Source organism: Apodemus sylvaticus, chromosome 14 (genome assembly GCF_947179515.1).
Source record: "Apodemus sylvaticus chromosome 14, mApoSyl1.1, whole genome shotgun sequence".
Taxonomy (NCBI): Eukaryota; Metazoa; Chordata; class Mammalia; order Rodentia; family Muridae; genus Apodemus; species Apodemus sylvaticus.
The window spans coordinates 83,707,548-83,721,496 of record NC_067485.1 but is presented as its reverse complement, the minus strand read 5'-3'; positions in this window follow the sequence as shown (position 1 = coordinate 83,721,496).

Genomic DNA, 13,949 nt, shown 5'->3' with positions numbered 1-13,949 from the left:
CTTGAACATCTTGGTTTCAAGAACTGTAGTAAATACATTTCTTCTTTCTATATTATTTACCCAGCCTATAATGTACTGTTGTAGTAATTCAAAATGGACAAAGACATCAGTATGTACTGACTCTTGTGTGAAGAAAACACAAATTGCTTTTGACAAGAGTGCATGTTATTCCTAGCCACTACATCACAAAAGTCTTTACCTCTTTGACTTCCCATGAATTGTGAAGCAGTTTCCTCAATGTTCCATACTACAGGGATGCTTCTTAGTCCAGAAGGTAAACAACTCAAAATAACTTCAGAAAGTCCATGAAACTAACCAGATTCACTACGCCCTTCTCTCCAAAGAGTAATACAGTAAAGACTGCAGAGAATCACTTTTAGACAATCCAAGCTGCAAAGAAGATTCTTACATAAGACAATCTGGAAGAAGCAAAAATGTTGCCCCAAAGAGGTTTAGACTTGCAAAAGACCTTCTCTGACCTGATGAACTACCTATAGGCTGTGCAGTGTCCTCTGAGTTTCCAGATTATGTGAGTTGTCACCCATGCTGGACCAGGCTTTGGTGAGTCTGCTGCTTCTGTAACTAACTCCTCACCTCTGTTCCTATAAGAACTCCAATAGCCAAGTTGGACTTCAGTGATATCCACATATCGGTCTTTCTGGGCTTCTTATCTGAGGTAAGAAAATGTGTGTTGAATCTCTCCAGGAAAAACATTGTCACAGATCACTATACTAATATTTTGATTTAAAAAAAAGAACAATCATACCAAAAAAAAAAATCAAGTATCTGCAGTACTCAAAGTAGTAACTTGAAGTCAGATAACCTATAAGGGAATATTCTTTTTCTCTCTAAAGAGCCAACTTCAGCCACTTTCTTCTTTTTATGTTTCCCTTTTCTTTTTTCTTTCTCTCATACTTTTCTTTTGTTCTTTTTCTAATTTTATGTGCTTGTATGTTTTACCTACATACAAATTTATGCACTACATGCATGCCTCGTGCCCGTTGAAGTCAGACAAGGTCATTGGCTCCTCTGTAGCTGGAGTTAAAGAATGTCTTTAGCCACCCAGTAGGTGCTAAAAATCAAACCCAAGTCTTCTATATGTGTACGCAGTGCTCGTAATCACTGAGTCATCACTCTGGCCCAAAGTCATTTTCTTGATGCTGATCAGATATGGTGCAGAAGTCTGAAGTATTTGTCATTTCCATCCTCCCAGACATTCAGACCCCTGCCCTATGCCACTATGCTGCTGAAGACCTCCTCATTTCACATGGGAATGATCTCCTCCAAGACACACTCCAAAAGAATACAGACCACTAGTATTCAACAAAATGTATCTGTGGTAATGACTGTCTGAGTGCATCTTGGTAGATCATACAGGTCTAACAGACAGCACTTTCCTTCATTGCATCTGGTTTCCAGTTTTGAAAAACTAATTTTGAGTTTACTCTACTAGGTTTTCTTTCTCTGAGATATCAGGTTTACATTGCCTTTAAAAATGGCCTAATTTATATATATATATAAACTCTTTTGGAAAGCACACTTTTGACATTTGCAACTAAACAAACTTTGCATGTGGAGAGAGAATTTAGAAGGAAATGAAAACATATGATGAAAATTAACTTTTAAAATTATTATCTCATTTGTCATTACATCAAATTAGCTCCTGAGCAATCAGATAAAATACTTGGAACTATCTGTAGTTATTTGTAAGAGAAGAATTATTTTGGTTTTTTCTTTTTATCTTGAGTAAGGGATGCAACAGTGCTTTTTGCTCAACAGAATCCTGGAACAAATGCAGTATATTCACAGCCATCTTGTTCCTTTCAACCTCTTCATACTTCCTGTTGTCCACTAAAAAATGAATGTGCTGCTCTGTTTATCCATACACATCATCTGCACTAGCAATAGTTTATTATGAATCCCTCAAAGCCAGAGAACAAATATGTATGTTTTCTATAAAGGGCTATCATATTGCTTCAACTGGAGCAAGTTATTTAATAGACATGTCTCTTTCTCTCCCTCCAGAGTAATCTCCTCTTCCAACGCATGATCTTACTCATGGGAGTAAGCAATAGTTTATTATGAATCCCTCAAAGCCAGAGAACAAATATGTATGTTTTCTATAAAGGGCTATCATATTGCTTCAACTGGAGCAAGTTATTTAATAGACATGTCTCTTTCTCTCCCTCCAGAGTAATCTCCTCTTCCAACGCATGATCTTACTCATGGGAGGGTATCCTGATTTTGTCTCCTGCTAATTGTTCAAAGACAATCTTGCTGTGAGAAGTTTGTGGTATATATGCTTTCTATAGCTTTCTGACTGGGTTAGACTTTCAAGGTTATCACTAAGAATGACCACAGTACATTTTAACTTTGAAATTTTTATTTTCAGCAGGCATTGGTATGAATAACCATGGATCTTTTTTACTTTTTATATAAACTCGAGTCAATGATTAAAAATGGCATATATTAAACTCCTTTAATGAAAGGTTATCAAATAAATCACTCAATATCTGTAGTGATAATAAGGGGCAGGCAGTACTACTATCCTTGTTAGAAAATTGAGACACAGAATTCAATCAGCTTGACAATGAGGCCTTGCCCCTGAGTGGAATCCCATTCAGAAGGAGCTGAGACCTATCCTATTTCCATGGCAACATTCTGCTTTCTAAGTAATGGGCTCTGAATTGGATAATACACCACATCATAGAGCTTCGTAATTCACACTTTCTGGTTGCTCAGCTCCTGCAGAGAAACCTGATTCCTGTTAGCTGCATTTTATAAGGGATCAATTAAGTCACAGGGGAAGGGGGTAGCGCTAATGTTTCGCCAGGACCTACAGCTCTGTGGCTACTAATGAATTTTTTTTCTTCTTTCCCTCCCTCCCCCCCTCCCCGAGTTGGTGACAAAGCTAATTTTTTAATCCAAAATTTCTCTGGGAACCACAATTGATTTTTGTGTTGAATAAAATTCAGACACACTCTGAAAACAAACAAGTCCTAGAGATTGGTTATCATCTGCTGTGACAGGGTAGAAAGACAACCAACTCTGTAGAATTGTCTCAGTTTCAAATCCTTACAGAGACATGAGTTTCTAGTGTCTCTGTACCCCTTTGTCTGATGGTATAATAATAATATTGGCACTGAAAAAAAATCTGCTCAGTTTTGTATTTATATACAGAAGATTGGTCAGAAAGCTTCTGGCACAGAATAGGTCTCATAGGGGAAGTTCTTGGGAAGATTCTGAAAAGAACAATTTTTGCACAGTTCCATCAAAAATAAAACAGGTAATGTGTTAGGTGTCAGTCATGGTCAAAGATTGAGCTGATATGAAATATAGCTGCACATATAGGAAGCCTGAGCTAGCACCACAGCCTATCTAGACCATTGCTTGCTTGCTAGGATCAGTTATCTGATTTAATAGTCCTCTGGGGAAGCACACTCCCTTGGGGGGGTGACTCCTTTGGATGAAAGCAGTTACAACAAAGGTACTTCCACTATCAGCCTTGAGTGGGCTATATTCTTGGAAGATCAAAGGGTTTCCATAATGAGACATGGCCTGACAGCACAAGGCACTGTCTCTTCCAGTAACTATTGTATAGGTGCTAAGCAGTATCATTATTATTGTACATTATTCACTCATAGGTTATTTCATTATTATAGCAAGCAGGCATTTCATAACCCAAGTCATTCTTGACTCACCGTAGGGCATAGAGTCATCTCAGGAACAAGAAATGACCTAACCCAGGCTTACTGATTTTGATACTTTAATGGTTGGCTTCATTTTTTCAAATCTCTCCAAGCCTTTTGCTATATATATGAACTCACAGCGTGAGTTCAGTAGCTTGAGGTATCACTTGCTGCTGTTTTTTGATCAAGGCATTACCAGTCTATTGAGGAAATGGATTAGACTTGAGGCTTGGCAGTTTCATCTCAATTTTGACCTTGCCATCAACAAAGGCTCTTAGATATTCTGTCAATTGAGTTGATAACCCACTGTTTTTAGAGTCAGAAACCTACATTTTCCCAGTTACAGCTTATTTTCTTAATTCCTGAACATTCTTAATTTTTACATGGTTATTTTATATGACACTAATGACTCTACTCACTGTCAGCTGGTCTGTGGCAAGCACTGTAATCCCTCCTGACTGTCTTCTCTCAAGGCCTTTATTCTAGCTTCATGTTTTTCCCAGGGTAAGCTGCTCCTGCCAGCTTGTGTAATTCTTCACCCTTACAATACATTTTTGTAAGTGCCTTCTGTGTCCCAGAGACTCCTCTGCTTTATCGCAAGCAATTAAAACTAAGCTTTCTTACTATCTTGTTTTTAGGCTTTCATTGATCCACAAATCAATCTTCCTTTGATACAGATCCAAACTACTTTTGAATCCACCTCCATAAAGTACAATTCTGCCTATATGTCTTTGTCTTTGTTCAAATCCCAGGATACAGTACAGAGTAGAGCTGTCAGGAAATGAGAACCGTGAGACTAAGGTTGCTTGCACATTGTGTTTTAAATATTGGTCTCTGAACATGTTAATATAGAAACTGTTACTGACTTTTGAGAAAACTTCAGAGCAATTTGACAGACTCATTTTATGTTGGCAAATTTTATGTCAATAAAAGGATTGGCTTGTAGTTAGGGTGAGGCTAGTAATTTTATTTTGTGGTTCTTTTTTTATTATTGTGTTTTAGCAGAAGCTTTAAAAAAAAGGTGAAAATTGGACAAAACCTGAGCTGGTCCAGATCATCACGCCCTCTCTGGCTTGGCAGACCTTGGATACAGCAGAAAGATGGACCGTGTTTTCCCATCCATTCTGTTCATTTACATTCTTTTACTGGGGAATTGAGTCCATTGATATTGAGAGATATCAATGAACAAGGTTTGCTGATTCTTGTTATTTTTGTTGTTGTTGTTGTTGGTGGTGGTGGTGGTGGTGTGTGTGTGTATGTGTGTGTGTGTGTGTTTATATATGGTTGCTATAGAAATAAGTATTAGGGTACATATCTTCAACGACTTAGATCTTCTTTTGCCTTTTGATATGACCTATTTCTCTTAAAGACAAGAATGATCCTAAGGGATAGAGAAAAGGCATTTTCTATTTTTTTATTTTAATTTAAAAATTTTAAATTATTCACCTTACACCCTGTGTACTGGCCTGTTCCAAGTCACCTTTTCCCATAATCCTTTCCCAACTCCCTTCTCTCCTTCATCTCTGAGCGAGTAGGGGATACTGGGCTACCTGGGTATCCTGCCACCCTGGCACTTCAAGTCTCTCAGAGGATAGGCACTTACTTTCCCACTGAAGCCAGTGAAGCTAGCCTAGCTAGAAGAACACATCCTTCATACAGGCAAAAGCTTTTGGGATAGGACCCGTTCCATTTGTTCAGGACCCACATGAAGACCAAGCAGCACATCACTACCTATGTGTGGAGAAGCCTAGGTGTAGCTTGTGTTTGTTCTTTGGTTGGTGGTTCAGACTCAGATCCTCCAAGTGTCCAGGTTAGTTGGCTCTGTTTGTCTTCCTGTGGAGTTCCTATTCCCTTTGGGGCCGGCAGACCTTCCTCGTATTCTTCCAGAAGAGTCCCCAAGTTCCATCCACTGTATGACTGTGGGTGTTTGTATCTGTCTGAGTCAGATGCTGGGTGAAACCGCTCAGAGGACAGCCATGCTATATTCCTATCTGTAAGTATAACACAGGATCATTAATAGTGTTAGGGATTGGTGCTTGTTCATGGGAAGTATCTCAAGTTGGGCCTGTAATTCGTTGGCTATTCCTTAAGTCTCTACTCCATTCCCATATCCCCAGTGTAATAAGTTACATCTAAGGTCATTCCCACTGATACTTTTTGTTTGTTTTAAGATTTATTTATTTATTAAATGTAAGTATACTGTAGCTGTCTTCAGAAACAGCAGAAGAGGACATCAGATCTCATTACAGATGGTTGTGAGCCACCATGTGGTTTCTGGGATTTGAATTCAGGACCTCCAGAAGAGCAGTCAGTGCTCTTAATCACTGAGCCATCTCTCCAGCCCCTCCCCATTGATTCTTACCCCAGGTCTTTGTCTTGTCTTGGGGCTGCCCTCACCTCCTCACCCCTGTCAGTTGCAGATTTCCACTTATTTTCATGACCATCTAGTCATCTCTCCTGTCCTTCCTCACACCTGATCCTTAACACTCTCCCAATTCCCCTCCTCACCCCTCTTTCACCCAGTTCCCTCCCTCCAACTGCTTCCTATGACTATTTTATTCCCCCTTCTAAGTGAGATTCAAGCTTCCTTGCTTGGACCTTCCTCCTTGTTTAGCTTCTTTGGGTCTGTAGAGTCTAGTATGGAGTCTGTATTTTATGGCTAGTATCCATTTATAAGTGAGTACATATCATGTGCAGTGGAAAGAGATTTTCAATGGCACTGAAATAATATTTGTTTAACAGAAGAAACAATTATGTTTCTCCACAAGTGTGGTCACTGATAAGCGGTCCATACTTCAGTGGATGGACCCCCATATACATGTGCATGTAGACTGCACAAATAGAAATCAATAGAGTAATGAAAGAAAAAAGTAGAACACATGAAAGGGGGAAGATGTGTCAAGGGGGTTAGGGCCACTGGAAGCAGTTGGGGTAGCTATGGTCATCATACCTCTCCCCGCCTACCTCCGCACACAGTGCTTGTTGTTACTCTCCACTATGTGGTTTTCTTGCTCTTCTTTCCCTCCCTGAGGATTTCATTCTATTCTCTACTGTTCTCATTTCTCCTTGCTATTTTTTATGTTCTCAGGAGATGGCTCCAGCCATGGCCTATCTGCATCTTTTTCTCTCTGCTCTACACTTTTCCAGATACTTCTGCCTGTCCTCTTCTCTCTTACTTACAATAACATTTCTCCTAAAGATATACTGTATACAGATATGAAATTTTCAAATAATAAATAAAAATATTTCACCCTTAATTGTTTTCATGTGGTAGATTTTGATTATATTTTCCCTCCCCAGACTCCTCATAGATCCTTCCCACTGCACTACCCATGCGACTGCATATTTTTCTGTGTATGTCTCAAAAAACAACTAAAAATACAAAATGAAGTCAAAGTAAATAAAAACTCAATAATTACAAAAACATGCCAAAACAAATAATCCTAAGAACATGTATGCACACTGAAACTTTCTCTCTTCCTCTCTCTCTCTCTCTCTCTCTCTCTCTCTCTCTCTCTCTCTCTCTCTCTCTCTCCCTCTCTCTCTCTCTCCAAAATAAAACAGAAACCTAAAATGAAAACAAAAATCCCTCAAACCATGAAGTCCTATTTGTTGTGTTGGCCAACTGCTCCTGGGCATGAGACCTATAACAGAGTGTGGTTGATATGCCTAGTGAGACTCCATTGAAGAATATTAATTTTTTATTTCCTAGTAGGACTCATTTGCAAATAACTTATTTGTTAGGAGTGAGGCTTCGTCTACTTCTTTTCATTGCTGGGATTTTGTCAGGTTTGAAGCTTGGGAGGTCTTATGTGTGCTGTCCCAGTCTCTGTGAGTTCATAAGTGTCAGTCCTATTGTGTCTGTAAGATGCAGTTTCTTTTTTATTCATCACTGTCTAGAATCTTAGGAGTTCTCTGTCTCCTTTTCTGCATAGATCCTTGAGCCCTCATTGGAGGCGTTTGATGAAAGCATTCCATTTTGCACTGTGCACTCCAAAGTCCTTTACTCTCTGTGCGTTATCCAGCTGGGGGTCCTTGTGTTGTAGCAATGTACTGAAAGAAGAAGCTTCTTTGATGAAAGTTGGGTGATACTCTGATTTATGGTACAGCAGTACATCACCAAGAATCTTTTGATTGCTGTATTCCCTTAGCAGAATAATTGAAGTAAGCTTTAACCTAAGGTCCATGACCTACCCAGTCTCAGATTGTTGGCCACATTAGAAGTATTCTTGTCCTGTATGAATTCCATCCCACAGGCTGAGCTTTAAATACAAACAAAAAGTGGTTAGGTATTTCCATAATATTTTTGCCACTGTTGCATTAAAGTATCTTGTAGAAGGTAACTGTACTAGGACAAGAGATGTCTGGGTGATAGTGCTGATTATTTTTCTCCAATGGGAGTACACGACTTGACTTCCAATACTCTGAATAAAGAATAAGTCAATAAAGGTGAAGCTTCTAAGAGGGCACCAGCTCAAATCCTCCATATCTGATGACATAAGTTAGTTGTGTCTTCAACAACAGGAATTTACCATCAGGTTGTAGAGGATAACTAATATCCTTGGCAATCACCTATGATGATGGAGGGTGTATGGTACCACTTTAGACAACTACTCAACAAGACATAACAAATTCCTGGCACTGAAGGTTTTGCTTGATGCCATAGATGTCTGATTGAGACATTGTTCCTTAATAATCTTTGAAAAGAAATAATTATTCTAATAAATTTAACTGTTGTGTCTTTCTTATATTTCTTTTTCTTAACTACATCTGAGAAGAGATTAAAGGCCATTGTCCAGAAATTTGTCCATAGGAGAGTTTTTGTATCGGTATTCCTGTGAGATATGCCATACTCCGGAAGCTTTCTGCCTGGATCCCTGACTGTGCTCTTAGAGGATGAAGAGCAGTGGTGTAAGGAGCCACCACACAGGTGGCATGCTCCACTCGTGTTCTCCATAGAGTCTGACCCGAAATGGCCGCCTCCTTGACTTAGTCCTCCTCCCCTGTTCTCTCATTTGGTCCACGGTAGCAGGTCTGGAACATGGCAGGTTTTGCTTTTCACACAGAAAGGCTGCATGGCTTCTCACATTTAACAGTGGAAATCGAACTACAAAATAACACCCTGCTGTTAATTACCTATGTTAAGTAATTGGGTTCAACAAAATTGCCATGGAATTAATCTTTTTCTCTTTATTAATGATTGAAGTCCACCAGAAGTTATTTTTAGTAATAAACTTTTAAAAAAATGTTATAACATTTTGAACAGTCCATTAGAAGCTTTCCTCTTAAGTACTTACCACCTTTAATTACTTAATTTTCTTTTTTTGCTTTGAATTATTTTGATACCACCTTAAATTTAGGTTTCAGCTCTGTAGACAGTATATTCTTCAAGCTTGCACCACAGTGGAAAAATAACAGTCAGTACGCTGGATAGTTTTGGCCCAGAATTAAGTTGTATTTGTTAACTTGAAATGAGATATCATTTGCCTTTATGAAGATAACTGATGTGTCTCAGTGGGATAATATGAGAGAAACTGAAGGATAATATGAGACCAAACTTTGGGTTTCCCTTTTCTAATGATGGCTTTTTGTGCCCAGATGGAGAAGGTAGATGCTTAAAGGAAAACAAGTGTCTCCCCAGGAGGAGGGTTTTCAGTCCTCAAAGTGAGTAACATTGCCAGCGAAGTTAAGTAGTCTGACTTTTAGTTGGCTTTATTACTATGTTAAACAACCTGCAGCTCATGTATGTCTTATTGCCTGGCCCCGCCGCACATCTCTTTTCCTTGTGTTGTGTGTCCTTGATCTTCCACTAAGGAAAGGCAGCTTTGTCTTTAATATGTAACTAAGAAATTAGCTACAAACTTTGCATGATCACTGACAGTTTTATAAGCTCCAAAAAAAAAAAAAAAATACCCATTAGGTTGCCCTTGGCTTGACAATGTGTGTCAGATCTTAGGTAGGGTTAAAAGGTTCAAGTGAATTTTATGTCTTCTCATTATTTTGTTAGGGTGAGGATAATATTTTTAGCACTTTCTCTAATGATCAAATAAATGTGACATTTTTATGCATAGAGTTTCTTACCACGGGCCTGGTTTGAAATAACTTTTACTCTTAAGGCTTTTGTTACTGTCTTTCTAAATTCTTCATCTCCACAAAGACTGTGTGAGGTTCGAAGAAGAATATAAATGATAAATTGGAGATTACATGAAAAGATTTTGTGAATAAACAGTATTTGACATTAAATATTTTAAGTCTTAAAAAAAAAGAAAACAGTGCTCATCTTGGCTTTAGCACATTCCTTTCCTCCCTTCTCTTGGGTAAGTAGCCATGAGGAAAGCTTTTTCCTCTTTTGTCTACTGCAGGAAATCCATCTCAGGGCTTTAAACATGGGAGAAAAATACTTGACTACCAAACTTAATCCCCAGTCCTTGAGAACATCTTAGTATTCTCCCACGGAGCTTTCTACAGACTAGGCATAAATGTGAAGAAAAACTCTGTGTTTTCTTTGATTTGGGATTTTAGATCAGGTATCATTTTAATAAGTACTTGTTTTGCTTTGGATTTCATTGACCATCATGTATATACACTGCAGGTTATTGTTATAAAAAAAACACTAGGCTCTCAAATAAAATTTGCTGTCTAGAAATATAATAAAATTAACATAAATTAAAAGCTTAAAATTTCATAGAGAAAATAGGCCTGGATCAGTAACATGATAAAGACCAAGACTCTATGTCCAGCTATCTGGATTCTAAAACATAATCTAAGCAAGAGAATCTCAGCCAGGTCTAGGCAATTCATCAAAGAAAATGGAGATGATCTCTATGCTAACAGCTGTATTGTAACTTTTTTGTAGACTGTATGAAGTTCTTGATAGCTCTAAAACAGGAAGTCATTTCCTGCTCATTTATTTTTTAATTATCAGTTCAATTTTTTCTTGCTTCAAAACTGGACAGCACTTTTTGTTGTGACTAGTATTTCCCCATCTAGGTTTGTTGCATAGGTTTGTTAACAAGAGCACATTTTGACACTTAGGGAGAGAGAGGTTTACCCTTAAAGTGGAAAAGCTAAGGTTGACTACGATAAAATTGCTCTTTCAAATGGGACTTTTTACCACAGACTTGTTTTTAATTTAACACAGTACCAAAGCTCTGTCTTCTTGGAGTTCAGATTACACTAAGAAAATGTACAATTAGTGGTAAACAGAACCACTTCCTCTGGAGAGCTAGTGGAAATCATGAATCAGGCAGCAACTGGTTATCCAGGCCCTCTGAATCCAAGGGACTGAGTGTCTGAGCTTCCCAGGACGTTTCCTTTCAGCGATTCATTGTATAACAGAAGGGGAAATTCCACAGAAACAATAGAAGAATTTCTTTCATTGATAATAAGCTAGGTGTCCAAAAGGTTCACTGAGACCATTTTCAAGAAGAACCACACATAAGAAAAGAGAAATAGAATCAAAATAAAGCCCAGCCTGTGAAGAGAATTGATGTTCTTTTTCCTCAGGCTGACCTTCAAGCTCCTCTTGTGTTTTAGAGAAAAAGGAAAAAGAAATTAGAAAAATTCTGTGAAGGAAAAAGAAAACTAATAAAGCAACTTTATAATTGTCTTCTGCCCATCAAACTGATTATAGCCTGAGGTTGGTGATATGTATTTGATGTGTGTAGTTTTCTGAAAAACAAGGAAATCCTGTTCTAGTAAGAAATTACCAGTAGCTGCAATTCTAAGAAATTAAACAGCATTGCCTAAATAACTGTACCACCTTACTGAAGACCTAGTTAGGTGTTTTCAACCACATTAAGAGCATTTATCATTATGTTCTTAAATTCTAGAGCTATGGTCAATATTTTAAGGATCTCTTTTGAACTTTTTTGTTTGCACATATTTTCTCATAATCATACCAGTTAATAATATACAGTTAATCACACCCAAGGCCAGTGGGGCAACTAAACAGGTCAGGAAATAATTTTATGTTGAACAAGACATACAAGCATATCGAGAATGATTTATTCTAGATAATTCTAGTTAGCTCTTTTTCTTTTGACAGTGACAGTAGCAGCAAAGGAGTCAGAGGATGGTTTTCCCGTTTCTTGGTAAAATTAATTAAATCTTATCTTTTTATCTAGTAATAAATGTCACAAACAGGCTTCTTTAAATCTGAAAGTAGCTCACGGAGTCTCCCCTTTATTTTCAGTTCACATTGATACTAGGAGGCATATCAGCTAATAACTAGGTGTTCACCCAATTGGAACGGAGATTATTATTAGCCCTTGATTAATGTTTTGCTAATAAGTTGTTTATTTCTCACATAACAAGTTCCTTTAGAAAGTGAGCCCACTTTGAAAAACATCTCTTACTGATTCTTTTCAGTAACCATCTACCTCTGAATATGAAAGGGCTTATTATCTTTCTATTTTGTTCCCCAGGTTTCCATCCCCATGATACCCTCAGTTTGTATTTTTTTATGATTCTGTTTCCATTTCCAGTTTTTGAACAGTTTTATTTATTTCCTTCACCTGCTCAATTGTGGTGTCCTGTATTTCTTTAAGGAGTTTGTTTTCTCCTCTAACTATTTGGTTGTATTTTTCTTTAAGGGATTTATTCACTTCACCTTTAAATGTGTCTATCGTCTCTATAAGATTGAATTTAGGGTCATTTTCTTCTGCTTTGGTTGTGTTGGGATATCCAAGGCTTTTTGTAGTAGGTTAGTTATATTCTGAAAGTCTCATTTGCCCTGGTTTTTGTTGATTGTGTTCTTTCGAGTGCCCTTAGCCAGGTGGATAGCTTTATTTCCTGGATGTTACCATTGTGGAAGGAATTGTGAGTGGCTAACCCTAACGATCCTTTGAGGCAGACCTCTCATAGGTCCCCTTGGCCTGTATGGTACCAGACCCAGAGGTCTAATAAAGGTGGGCAGAGAGGTATTGGGATAATTGATGTCTGTCAGGGATAGCAAGCAGCTCAGGGAATCTGGGGATGTCCCAGAGGACTCAGTGGCCAGGGGAGATGGGTGCAACTGAGATCTAGAGAGCCTAATCAGCATGATTCTGGGACTGCAGGCGTGATGGACAGGAATAGGAACAGGAAGAACAAATGTAAGCATCACCAACAGACTAAAAGAGATGGAAGAGAGAATCCCAGGCATAGAAGATATAGTAGAAGAAACTTACATATCAGCCAAAGAAAATGTTAAATCTAAAAATTTCTGGCACAAAATGTCCAGAAATCTGGGGTACCATAAATAGACCTAACCTAAAATAATAGCACTAGAAGAGCTGAAGAATCTCAGGTCCAAGGACCAGAAAGTATTTTCAACAAAATCATAGAAGAAAACTCTCCCACCCTATAGAATAAGATACTAAAAGCAATACAAGATACTTATAGATGACCATACAGAAGATCCATCAATGTAATCTACTCTATAGATAACCTGAAAGAAAAAAATCTCATCATCATCTCTTTAGATAATAAAAAGCTTTCTACAAAATCCAACACCTTTTCATATTAAAAGTCTTGAATAATATGATAAGCCTTGGATAATCAGGGATTCAAGCCACACACCTAAACATAATAAAAGCAATATATAGCAAGCCAATAGCCAACATCAAATTGAATACAGAGAAACGTAGAGCAATTCCTTTAAATCCAGGGACAAGACAAGGCTGGACACTCATCCTATCTCTTCAGTGTAGTACCTGAGGTTCTAGCTATAATAATAAGACAACTAAAGAAGATCAGGGGATACATATTAGAAAGGACAAAGTCAAAGTATGAAATATGTAAGCAACTCCAAAAATTCTATCAGAGAACTCCTACAGCTGATAAACACCTTTAGTAGAGTGGCTTGATAAAAAATTAACTAAAAAAAGAAAACCAAACCAAATCGAACCAAAATAGAATAACAGTAGCTTTCCTTTGTCCAAATGATAAATGGGCTGAGAAAAAAATTAGGGAAACAACATTCTCATAGCCATGGATAATGTAAAATATCTTGATAAAATTCTAACCAAATAAGTGAAAGAACTATATGACAAGAACTTCAAGTCACTGAAGAAAGAAAATGAAGATTATATCAGAAGATGGAAAGATCTCCCATGCTCATGGATTGGTGGGACTAACAGTGAAAATGGCCAACTTACCCAAAGCAATTTGCAGATTTAATACAATTCCCATCAAAATTACAACACAATTCTTTACCAACCTTGACAGAGTAATTTTCACTTTCACATGGAAAAACAAACAAACAAACAAACAAAAAAC